This window comes from Nyctereutes procyonoides, unplaced genomic scaffold (assembly GCF_905146905.1).
Source record: "Nyctereutes procyonoides isolate TBG_1078 unplaced genomic scaffold, NYPRO_anot_genome, whole genome shotgun sequence".
NCBI lineage: Eukaryota > Metazoa > Chordata > Mammalia > Carnivora > Canidae > Nyctereutes > Nyctereutes procyonoides.
Window position 1 is genome coordinate 51857863 of NW_026575020.1, and position 13480 is coordinate 51871342.

The 13480-nt window shown below is 38.1% G+C and overlaps 1 long non-coding RNA gene across 1 annotated transcript in view; it reads right to left on the reverse strand.

The window, feature by feature from the left end:
• Window positions 1-13480, reverse strand: part of LOC129493571 (uncharacterized) — a 311144-nt gene that overhangs the window by 15790 nt on the left and 281874 nt on the right. The gene's annotated exons all lie outside the window — the stretch shown is intronic.

Sequence of the window (13480 nt, forward strand, 5' to 3'; positions counted from 1 at the left end):
TTTCATAGAAATAAACAGGATTGATCAGTGAACAGTTATCTTAGAGTAGACAGTATGAGGAACAACAAATATGCCAAATGAGGAAAAAGTGTTCTTGTGCACTGAGGAAACTTACAGGTATTTCCAATTTTTCATAGCAATTGACTCCTTATTAACCAGAGAGTGACTAAAAGTACTTTCCAATGAAAACAAAACCAACTATGTGTAACAAAACAAGACATTCTATTGGGGGGGAAAATCTGCTATAAAAAAAAATCTATATAATAAGGTTCATTGTTTTGGAACACAGAAGGGAAAAAAATTCACCATTCTAATATAGATTTTTATTTTTTTGCAAACTATTGTCCGGTTTTGTACATCTTTACAGCAACAGTTATTCCTTTATTTTCTGTATGTTTTCATTTAATGTTACTTCCCATATTTCAAAAGATTTGACATCATCATTTTTAATGACTGCAAATACTCCATCTCTAAGTAATTAATTGTGACAATTCTGATTATGTGTCAGTGTTGCATGATTGAGAAAGTTGGTTGAAAAGGAAAAGGTTTTCTGCACTAGGGCTTGATGTATGTTCAAATCACTAAATTTAAGTAAAAAGAAATGAATCATTTTAATGAAATTGTTGGAACAGTGCATGGTCCTTTCACCTATAAAATTTGGCAATACCAAAATGAATGGAATAAATTTCAGAAATCTGAATATCTGATAAAACCTCTTACTATTTAAATAGTACTAATTATTTTTAATAGACTTTATTTTTTTTTTTTAAAAAAAGCAGTTTTCAGGCCACAACAAATTGAAATGAAAGTACGGAGTTTCCAAGTACCCCCTCTGCCCCTGACACACAGACTCCTTCACTATAAACATCCCACACCACACTGATGCATTTGTTACAATCAATGAACCTACCCTGACACATTATTGTCACCCAACCTCCATAATTTACATTAGGGATCACTCTTGGTCTTGTACATTCTATGGGTTTTGACAAACATATAATGACATGCATCCACCACTATAGTATCGTATAGAATGGCCTCACTACCCTAAAAATCCAATATGCCCTGCTTTTTCTTCCTTCCCCTGTTACCCCCAGCAACCATCAATCTTTTTACTCTCTCCAGAGTTTCACCTTTTCCAGACTGCTGTATAGTTAGAATCAGAGAGTATGTAGTCTTTTCAGACCGGCTCCTTTCACTTAGTGATATGTATTTATGTTTCCACCATGTCTTTTCATAACTTGATAGCTCATTTATTTTTTAGCACTGAATAGGATTTCATTGTCTGGATGTTCCAAAGTTTACTTATCCATTCATCTACTGAAGGATATCTTGGTCGCTTCCCAGTTTGGGGAATTACGAATAAAGCTGCTATAAACATCCACGTGCAGGTTTTTGTACCCACATATGGAGTTGAAATATCAGAGTACAATTACTGGATCATATGATAAGAGTACGGTCAGTTTTGTAAGAAACCACCAAATTGTCTTCCCAAGTAGTTATGACATTTTTGCATTCTCACCAGCAGTGAACAAGAGCCCTCATTTCTTCACATCCTCATCAGCATTTGGTGTTGTGTTTTGGATTGTCACTATTCTAATAGGTATGTAGCTCTATTGATTACTTTTTTCTTTAAAAAGCACAAACAAAACAAGTCTTTATTCAGCGAAGACTTGAAATCATTTTGCCAACTTTTTTTTTTCTCTGTAATTTTTGTTTGCTTTCACTAAGAATGCCAAAAGTACTCATAATGCAATGGAACTTCATTTGTATCAACCAGAAGCAAAAACTCTAACACATCAGTGAGTTATTCTTTTTTACTTTTCTTATTTAGTATTTTTATGAGAGATATTCATAAAATAGAGAAAAAAGCTTATAAAACTTGCCACCTACTCAGTATACACTGTGATCTCTCCTTGTCCCTCCTCTTACCCCCTCTCTCTTCTCCCTTCCCTTTCACCCCCAATTTCCTTTCCTCCCTCCTTCCCTTTTTCTCAATTTCTTAATCTCTTTACGCCACTCCCATCATATTTTTGCTTCTACTACTCCAATGAAACTACTCTTGTCAAGATCACCAACAACTCCCACTTATCAAATCCAGAAACCAATCATCTGGCTTCTTCTTACTAGACTCTGGACAGCCTCCACACACCACCCTTCCCTGTAACTCCATTCATCCCACCAAACACATCTTCTCACTCTGTGTCCTTCACTACTCTTCTTCCTATCAAACTCTTAAATTTTAGAATCAAAAGGGCTCAGCTATAGAATATCATGCTTCACTACATATGCTTTCTTCCCTAAGTAATCTCATTCAATCCCATGGATTTAAAATCTTCTATCTGCTGATGAGTTCAAAATATATGGCTCTAGTCCTGAACCCTCCTTGAACTCCAGACTCATAAATCCACTCTAAAACTTAAAATACACAGAACAGAATAATTCAATCATAAATCTTCCTTTTCACATACCCCTATCCACACCCTAGATGCAATATTCTGCAGTCTCATGCTTCTCAGAGAATGGCACCTCTCTCTGCTCACTGGCTTGGGCCTAAAGTTCAAAGTCTGCCTTCATTTCTCAGTATCCCCAAGAGCCAAATCAATCAGAAGTTCTTGCAACTCCATCCTCAAGACATCTTAAACCCTCCTGCTCATCAACACCCTCCTTCTGCACAGCCATTGTGTCTCACCTGGACTGCTACTGTCACCCACCTGTTCTCAATCCTTCCTCTCTTGTCCCGCTGCAGAGCATCCTTCACACAGTGGCTGGAGTCATGTGACGTGATGTAAGAAATTGGCATTGCTTTGCCCCAGTTTTGTTGAAACATCAATATTAGGTACCAAAGCAAGTGTCAGGCAAATCCACACATGTGGTTTTACAAAAGAAATCCTCCATAACTTTTTCCAATTATCTTGAATCTCTCATCCATTCTGATCAAGAAAGAATCCGACAGGAAGAGGATTGAAGAGGATGCTGGGTAAAGGGATACCTTTGCTCCCTGTCCAGTAAAGCTGCCAGGAAGACAAGGAACTTTCAGCAGGAAGGGTCTGGATTTGTACTTCTGGGTGCCCAGAAGCCTATCGAGAATGTTTAGTGGTCCACAGGAATAGAGACTTAAATATCCCAGTCAAAGGAAATACAGGAAACATAGGCCCACCACAGCATCTCATGAGAGGAAGTTTCTGTTTTAATCATGTTTTTGGCCCAGGGAATGCAAAGTCAGCCAGCCCAGTCTCATCCACCCACAAGAACCATGTAGAGGGGCTGTCGTGGGCAAGGAGGGAAGTCAGTTAGACCCTGTTTCCAATGCAGGCAGGCTTCCCAGAGAGTGCCAGCCCGACCAGGGGAGAGGAGAGAAATGAGCACTAAATCAAATTCAGGATTTGGATTGTTGCACAGGGCTGGACACTCTCCTGAACTGAAACTCTGTTTGCAATTTAGAGTCATTACAGAATTGTGTATTACGAAAGAGTGAGCAGAAATGTTGCAGGTCTGCCAGAGTTTTCATCCAGGACGGGGGCAAGGTGATTCCTACTGAATACGTTTTAAGAGGAGGTGGGAATAACATAAAAAGGCATTTGACTTTGTTACCAGTCACTCTTGTTCAAAAATGCCCTTAGGTGATCTACCAAGCATATAAATCAGATCCTCTCTCTCCTCTGTAATTCTCTCTGATGCCCTCCACTGGATTTAGAGTAAGATCTAAATTTTTTCCATTGCGTTTAGAATAGAATCCAAGTAAGATCTATCTCACAGCCTTCAAGGTTTTACCCAATCTAGCTCCTGTTGAACACTTTCCAGTCTTCCCCAACCATTTCTCCCTTGGTGACTGCTCCAAACACCCTGGTCTTCTTTCCATTCTTCGAACATATCAAGCTTACTCTTTCCTTAAGGACTTTCTCTTTGCTGCTCCTTGCCTCTGGAGTCTTCTTCCTTTAGATATTTGCAAATATAAACCTTCATTTCTTTTAGGTATGCTAACATATCATTTTTTCAAAGATATCTTCCTAAATTACATTATCTAATTATGACTCTTCCAACATTCCACTATTAGCACGTGACCCTTCATCAGCTGTCCTCATGCACTGTCCCTCCACCAACATCACATTTCTACAGTTCTACAAGGAAGAAATCAAAAGGAAGTAATAACCAATAATTTCATCACCATAATCATGATGAAAAGTGTGAGATATATGAGGAGCTCACTTAGGTTAGAATAAACTTTTTCACTTACAAACGACTAACACGTTGACTATTTAGAAAAATTTATTTTTATTGTAATAAAATATATATAACATAAAATGTACCACTTAACCAGTTTTAAGTGGACAGTTCTGTGGCATTTAGTACATTTACACTGTCATGCCACCATCACCACCAGCCACCTCTGGAACTTTTCATCTTTCCAAACAGAAACTCTGTACACAAGAAACACTAACTCTTCATTTTCCTTCCTCCAGTTCTAGCTAACCACCATTCTACCTTCCGTTTCTATGAATTTGACTACTCTGGGTACCACATGTAAGTGGAACCACATAATATTTGTCCTTTTATGCCTGGTTTATTTCACTTAGCAGAATGTCTTCAAGGTTCATTCATGTCCTAGCATATGTCAGAATTTTATTCCTCTGTAAGGCTGAATAATATTACACTGTATATATAGACCACATTTTGTTTATCTACTCATCCACTGACAGTCATTTGAGTCATTTCCACTTTTTAGCTATGTGGATAACAGCTCTATGAACAGGGCTGTATAAATATCTGTTTGAACCTCTGTTATCAATTCTATTGATATTTATCTAGGAATTGTTAGATCATATGGTAATTCTATATATAGAGAGAAATATATAGGGAAAGAAATTGTTTTGAGGAACCTCCATACTGTTTTCCACAGCAGCACATTGACTTTTATTTAAAAGAAAACATATACACACACACACACATATGTGTATATTCAGTATATATATATATACACGAAATTCAGTATATTCAGTAGAGACACACACACACACACAGAGAAGCAGAGACATAGGCAGAAGGAGAAAGAGGCTGTCTCCAAGGAGCCTGATGCTGGACTCGATCCCAGGACTCCAGGATCACAACCTGAGCTGAAGGCAAATGCTCAACCAGTTAGCCACTCAGGTGCTCTGACACATTGACTTTTAACTTCACAATATAAATTATATTTATAAATTATAAACTATGGCATTATAAATGTGTGTGCTTTATTTTCTCTGTGTCAGGTCTCTTATTTAGATGCCTTAGCTATAATGTCATATTCAGTTCTCATAGGAGACAGATTCTTTTCTTCACGTTGTCCACAGAGTAGAAATGTGACCAAGTTGCTTCTATGTGACTTATTTCATAAATAGTTTAATATTATAGGTAGGGCTGCCTGGGTGGCTCTGCCCATTAAGCATCCGCCTTTGGCTCAGGTCATGATCCCAGAGTCCTGGGATCGAGCCGGAAGTCGGGCTCCCTGCTCAGCAAGGAGTCTACTTCTCTCTCTCCCCCTGTGCATTCTCTCTCTCTCTCTCTACCTCTCTCTCTCTCTCTCTTTCTCTCTCTCTCTCTCTCTCATGTGCACACACTCTCAAATACATTAATTAATTTTAAAAAATCTTATAAGTAGGTAGCATTATAATATGGCACCTTATCATCTCTAGAACCTGAAGAAATCCTTGGAATCATGAAAGAGTAAGCCCAAAGAAATAGAGTACATATTTTGTCTGTAGGAAAGAAAGTTTTTAATTTTCGTTTTCTTACATGGTAGTTCAAATCTGTTAGCACCTAAGCCTCTTCTAATTGAAGATTCCCTCTCTGAACTTCCTTCTGAGTAAAATGGTCAGTGTATGAGAAAGGCAGACAAGTGGCTGTTTCTTAGAAGAACTGCAGGTGAGCCAGTCTGTGGACACATGTCATGGAGAAGGAAGAAAAAGCAAAACAAGCAACCTTACCAGGTCACCATTGATGAGATTACTAATTTTCCAAATGCAACCAAAGTAAACTCACTCTGCAACAGGAATATCAAAAGTAGAGGTCTCCCATTAACCTGAACAAAGCACTCCTCCACATTCTAAACAAGGATTATTGCATCAAATTATACTGAGACTCAGACAATATGCCAGTAATAAGGAGCCCAAAGAGGAAATCCCAGTTTATATGACTCACTGTTTTGAACAAATATTAACATTGGCTAGCCAACATTTCCCTTTGTATCACTTTTCCAGATTACCAAGAAGTTATATAATACTTCAAAGTAGCCAATACAGGCAAACTAGATAAACTATTTGGATTACTCATTTCATTACCAATAGCTTCAGTCAACTTAGTAAAAGAAGGGGGAAAAAAATTCTGAGCTTTATAACAGACTCATCTAACTCTGAGAAGTCCTAAGTTGAGAAGGGATCGAGACAGCATTTCTTCCTAGTTTAAAATCAGCTCAGCCTGAGCATAATGAAGTCTCACATAAAACAACTTTTGCAAATGTCAAAGAGCTCTTTCTTCAGAAGCTTTTACCTAGGCCGGCCTCTGATATGTTAACAAATCTTCAGGAGTTGACAAATGTAAATAATATAAATTTCTCTACTGAGATGGACAAATTCACTTTTTTTTCCTGGGAATTACAAAATAATAATGACAACATTATTCAGCAAATTCATGCCCACATGCAAAATGATAATGCAGTCAACCTTAAATTAAAGGGCTAGATTAGATGAGCTATAAACTAAGTCCTTCACAGACCTAAATCTTTAGGGTCTTCATTTCCACGAAAACCAAATTTATGTTCTATGTCCATGCTATTAAATCAAAACAGGAGTACACTGCTCTTTCGTATTCTAATCTAGGTTTAAGATTTGCAGACATTTCCTATGTGAGATAGGGGATGAGTTTGAGGGGCTATTGAAGAAGTCCATGGACGGGGGCATTGAGTGATCTATCCCATTGGATTTAGTGATCGCACACCACTAGGATCATCTTTATTATTATCTGACCAACGTTATATAGGAATTTCAGTAGGTGAAAAATGTTGTAAGTGTTGTGTCCTGCAGTGGCCGTGGCATTGTAAGTATGCTATGTGGCCACACACAGTGGCGGAGCAGAGGCTCTTATGAGGGAGCAAAGACAAGAAAATCTTTGCTGAGTGTCAGGAGAGCTGAAAAGGAAGAGGATTCAATGCTGGACACACATGTGAATGAATAGCTCTTAGAAACCATCAAGTAAAATGAATTCCCAGATACAAAGTGCACAAAAGCCAAAAACAATGAAAAATATACATGCGTAGATATTGCATGTGTGCGTATGATAGTATAAAGAGGAATGTATATTTCTGCATGTGGATAGGTAAACTAATTCCAGGTAGATCCATTCAATATGGATATTCTGGAAGACATAATCTCTAAAAGGAGGTCAGCACCTGGAAGAGGAAGTAAGAGAGCAGAAGGGGACAGAAAGAAAGATTAGCTAGGTCATAGGCTGACCCCCATAATTGACTAAAATTATGGATTCCCTTAACCTAGATTTCTCTTCCTAGACTATTGATTTAGCTCTGATTCTGAACCCTCTTAGATGTCACTTGCTTTAGAAACAGAAAAAAAAAAAAGTCCATTGATTTTTCTCATAGTCAGTCTGTTCCTAAGGCCCTTACAGCTAATCAGTTACCACCTCCCCCTACTTATCTTATCGGGGCTTTCTAATTTCCTCCATTAAGAGATGTCTGACTCTGTAGTGCTGAAATCTCACAGTCTGGGTACATAAGGAGATTAAACTGAGTCACTGATTCCCCTTGATCTTCTCTACTTCCCCTTATTGAAGGCGTGTCTCTGTTTACCATGAAAGATAAGGGGGTGCAGACAAGGCAGGAATAGGATCTTAGAAGATGCAAAGGATTTAGATCTTTGCCTTGTGTATACAGTAGGTGACAAGAAAGTTCCACATGGGGAAACTATAAAGGGTTCTTCAACTATAGTTCATTATACTCTGCTTATGAAAAACCAGAGCTCTGATGATGTCTGAGGGTGTAACCAGACTCCAGCCTTTTTAAAGAGTAGTGATTAGCTGAAGTGTTTCTGACAGCTAAATAAATATTTTCTAAATAAAAATATACTGTATGTTTTAAAGGGAATATCAGAACCATTTTTAGAAGGGAGGATTGCTACTCTGGGATTCCCTAGCTGCCAGGTTCTGTTCTAAGTAGAAACTGCTATTTTCTGACTGTCGCCAGCTGGAAGCTCCACTGTGCCAGCTAAATGGCATTTTGGTTAAACCATTCAAGGTCTAGAGCTGCAAGAAGCAATGCATATCTGAATAAGTAATGCAAACTTTACAAAAGTCCATTTTAAAAGCTTTGTGGATATATGGGTATAATCCCAGATTTGAGATCTAGTAATGAGCAATAACTGGGGTACAGAGAGAGAGAGAGAGAGAGAGAGAGAGAGAGAATCCTAGAGAGCCCTAGAGAGTTCCAAAGAAAGAAACCCTTATCACACAGGAACCAATCCAAATAATGGAGGATGACACGGAAACTAAAGAAATCAATGTGGCAGCCTTGAGTGTTCTGTCACAAGATTAAAAATAAAAAGAAATTATTAAAAAGTAAGAGATATAATCTAAGGGCAAAGAAAAATTTACAACACTATGAAAGGTATTTAAAGAGTACGCACAGACCAGAAGGATCTGAGAATGTACATTACAGATATGGTTATGATTGTTTTAAAATTATACACATATGGAGTAGAATCTTCAGATGGTATAAAAGTTATTTTTTATCAGGAGAAGCAGTCACTTAGTTTCTTATGTATTCTTGCAGAAATTTTCTTTATGCATACAAGAATAATGTACACCAGTGGTTCTCAAACGGAGGGAACTTTGCACCCACTGGAGCCTATGTTCAAGTCAGAAAACAGAAATCAAATAATTTTTGCCTGAGTGATTTCTAGACTATGTGGAACGAGATAAATTGTACAAAGGAATGATCTCAAGGCAATCATCAGAAATCTTTAGAATCATGAAGAAGAGGAGACATAAAATTTTTCTTGTAAGTTGTAAGTATGCATATGTGGAGACACTGGATAATTTCAAATAAATGTATGTTAGAATCAGAATGTGTCCTTTTTGAAAAACTCTAGAATGCATCATGAAACATGGTTTATAGACAGGAAATGTGTGATCAGCACTCTAGGTTCACATGAGTCCCAAAAAATAAACCATGGGAAGAAATTTCATTTACATTTTAGTGAAATAAAAATCCACGTCGGGTGAACTATACACAGAGTCATTTTAGTCAACAAAATATCCAGTAGTTGTTCATGTCAGTTAATAAGGTGGAGACATTTATACAGAATGATGTTTATTAAGTAAATTTATATCTGGATGACTTGCAATATCCAAAGAGTGTCCATCAAAAATATCCAAGTAAAAGTGTCTACGTTTTCTTTATTTAAATTCAATTAATTAAAAAAATAAATTCAATTAATTAACATATAACATATTATTAGTTTCAGAGGTAGAGTTCAGTGATTTATCAGTTGTATATAACACCCAGTGCTCATTATATCAAGTGCCCTCTTCAATGCCTATCACCCAGGTACCCCATCTCTTCACCCACTGTCCCTCAAGCAACCCTCAGTTTGTTTCCTATGATTAAGCATCTTTCCAGGTGCCTGGGTGGCTCAGTCAGCTAAGTGTCTGTCCTCGGCTTGGGTCATGATCCAGGGTCCTGGGATGGAGCCCAACGCTGGGGCTCCCTGGTCAATGGGGAGTCTGCTTCTCCCTTTCCCTCTTTCATGTGCTTGCCTCATACTCTCTCCCCCAAGTCTTTCAAATAAATAAATGAAATATTAAAAAAAAATCTCTATGGTTTGTCTCCTCTGATTTCTTCTTGTTTTATTTTTCCCTCCTTTCCCCTATTCTCCTCAGTTTTGTTTCTTAAATTCCACAAGTGGAAATTATATGATAATTATCTTTCTCTGATTGACTTATTTTGCTTAGCATGATACACTCCAGTTCCATTCACATCATTGCCAATGGTAAGATTTCATTTTGGGGGTAAAATAGGTAAAGCAGATCAAGAATATGCTTCTCTGATCTGAAGGGGCACCTGCACCCCAATGTTCATAGCAGCAATGTCCACAATAGCCAAACTATGGGAAGAGCACAGATGTCCATCGACAGATGAATCGACAAAGATGTGTCATATATATGTACAGTGGAATATTACTCAGCCATCTAAAAATGAATTGCCATTTGCAATGATGTGAATGGAACTGGAGTGTATAATGCTAAGCAAAACAAGTCAATACCTAATAGTGAAATTGCTGGGTCATAGGGCAGCTCTATTTTCAACTCCCTAAAGAACCTCCACACTGTTTTCCAGAGTGGCTGTACCAGCTTGCATGCTCACCAACAGTGTATGAGGGTTCCCCTTTCTCAGCATCCTCGCCAACATCTGTCATTTGCTTACTTGTTAATTTTAGCCATTCTGACTGGTGTAAGGTGGTATCTCATTGTGGTTTTGATTTGTATTTAAAAGGGTCTAAATTTAGTGGAACAATGCAAATCCTGTCCTGTAGGACATTTGTCATCCTTTGACAAAAATAACAACCAACTTCCCGAAAAGGCACACTTATTAAATTTTAAATGAGTGAAATTGTGGGATATGTAGCTAATGAAGGAGAAGAATTCTATGTTTTTAGCACTTACCTCAGTTCTTTTCACTTTTTTTTTGCATAAATATGTATAGTAATCATAAAACCTTACTGCAGTAATAGTTGAAGAGGAAACTAAGGCACAAAAAGGTTAAATAACTTGCCCAAAGTCACATAGCTAATAAGTATAGATCTGGGCTATGAGCTCAGGTTCTTCGGCTCCAGAGGCTGGGTCATCAATCATGACACTTTATCTTCCTCTAGCAAATAATGAGGTCATAAATAATAAATAACGATGTCAAGATTCAAAGTTATGCCAACAGGCCACAGTATCATGAAGAAGCTTGTAAGAGACACGTGTAGCATCTCACATCAGACTCCAAAATATTAATTATCTCAGCCACAGCCTGCATGCTGGCACTCATGGGATTGATACAGGAAAATCCAAAGCATGGCCATATCAGCTTTTGCTAACTCCAACTTGCTCAGCTGGCGCTGGGGGAGTAGAAGCCAATGCAGAAGAGGTTAACTCTTACATTTAGCAACCGTGCCCACCAGCAGAGTAGGAATCAGGAATAACATTCTATCCCATGCTGGTTCAGGGGGTCTCTGGGGACCCAAGCGATGACCAAGCCACATCTCTGCAGGACCCTCACGATGCAATTCGGTAGAATTCTAGGAATTTGAGTATGCAGCAAGAAAACGGAATTGGATTTCCAAAAATATTTAAGTGGTGACCAATTAGCCATCTAAGTAATATGTGCCAGAAGGGACTTCGCATAAATTATACAACACGCTCTCAGTTGTACGTTGGTATGGAGAGGAAAATAACTTTGGAATAGGAAGTCTAGGAATGGAAAAATATTGATGGCTTGTTCCCTACAAGACTGACTGCAGTTGAAAACCATGGAAGTGGCAAACTTGGGTGTCATGTAGGCCTTGCCGTGACAAGAGCAGGAATCTGAGGGTGGGGCACAGCAACAACAGTCTTTAAAGCTCATGGAAACTATGTTTTTCTTCCCACATACCAAGCCTAATTGATATATGGTGGCTGCCAGAGGGTAGTGTTAAAAGATGAAGTTTCTGAAGCTGGAGCCCAGCCCTGGGACCAGGAGTGGTGTAATTGATTAGTGATTGCTCACATGGGTATATCCACCTTCTAACTAATAGCATGGCTTATAGTTAGTTTTGTAACATGGAGGACCAGGGTTCTAGGAAGTTAACTTTCTGGTTACAGAACCAAGAACCCTCAGGCACTTTCTGGAAGTACTTACACAGAAAATAGTTCCTGGGAAAAATGATGAGTGAAAGCTAGGCAGTCTTTCAGGACAGAGCTCCACCCCGGCAGGCTTTAGAGCAAAGAGGAAGAGGAATATTCTAATTATATCAACTGAACACATAGGGTGGGTGTTAGGAGGTAAGTGGTATCCAAACAAATCCCTTGGTGTTTATAGGCTGAGCCTCGGCAGGAGGAGGTAATAGGATTTCAGGACATTCAGCTAATACCCCGCCAGATAAATGAAGCAAGAGCACGATTCTCACAAGTATTTCACAAGAACAGTGAAAATACTCTTCTCACACATCCTGTAAGCCTAAGATTTCCTTTTTCTTTCATCCTGAATGTATCCTACTACCAAATAGCTAAGAAACTTGAAGCACTCATTGAAGTATAAAAGGAAGGCGAATACTCCCATCAGAAGGAAATTCAGATAAACCTTTGATAAGGCAAATATTAAATGATACAACAAAATTGTTTAGACTTCCACCATTGTGGTCTTAAAAAGCTATCTATACCTTTCTTTTGGATGATTTATGTCCCTAGGCTGAAACATTTACTTATTATAAGGACATTTTTCCACATTTTACCAGGACCATCCTAATAATCCAAATCAGAAAGATAACGAAAACCTCTTTTTGGCATCTTAATAAAATGGCCTTTTGGGAACATGGTCCTCATCTGACGGGAGTCATCAGGTGTGAAAATTAATAAATGGGAGCTTCACCAAGTGGAGTTTGAAAGTTAGATGGGGGAGCCCACCACTTGACATCTAAGAGTGGAAAAACTGTCAATTACAAAGCCCAACAGAATCCTCAAGAGGAAAGAAGCATCAATGGACAGGCCTCAACAGGAAAAGATGTACCTCCCATCTCCTACAAGAATGGACCACTCCAGCAATTCAGCCAACGAGAAACCATCATCACCCTGAACTCTTGATTTCCTCCAAAGGACTTTTGTTCAAAACAACCTCTCCCAACTTCTTCCTTCTTCTCCATAAAATATGCGCCTCTCCTTTGTTAGACTTGCCTGTGGTTTTGCCATAGTTTTCATGTCCCAAAGTCCAATTGCGCTATTTCAGAGAAAATCCATTTTGCTGGTAAAATTACTGGCTGTTTTATTTTTTAGGTTAACGTAAGTTCGTTAGTATGTGCTGCCTGGTTACTCATGCGATCAAGCTCTAGAACACTGCCCATATCATTAAAACTGTTGTTACCAAGATTTTATTTTATTTTATTTTTTGTCATGGAGGATTCCAAACATATTTTGCTATTACAGTCAAGTTGTGAGTAAAAAATAATTGCAGTAATAATAGAAATAAGAGTCATCAAGAAGCATCATATGGCTTTTAATAATCCCATTGATAGCCTAGATTTGATGTCATGGTTTAATGAGTGGTTATTTTTCCCCTGAGAAAATGAGTAATGTCTCTCTGTCAAAAAGTACTTTCCTGAAACTACTACTTACAGAAAATGTAAAAGCATTCATGAATTGTTAATGAATCAAGTAGCTTGTAGCAATAAAAAAAAAAGGAAAGAAAAACTGAGATAAT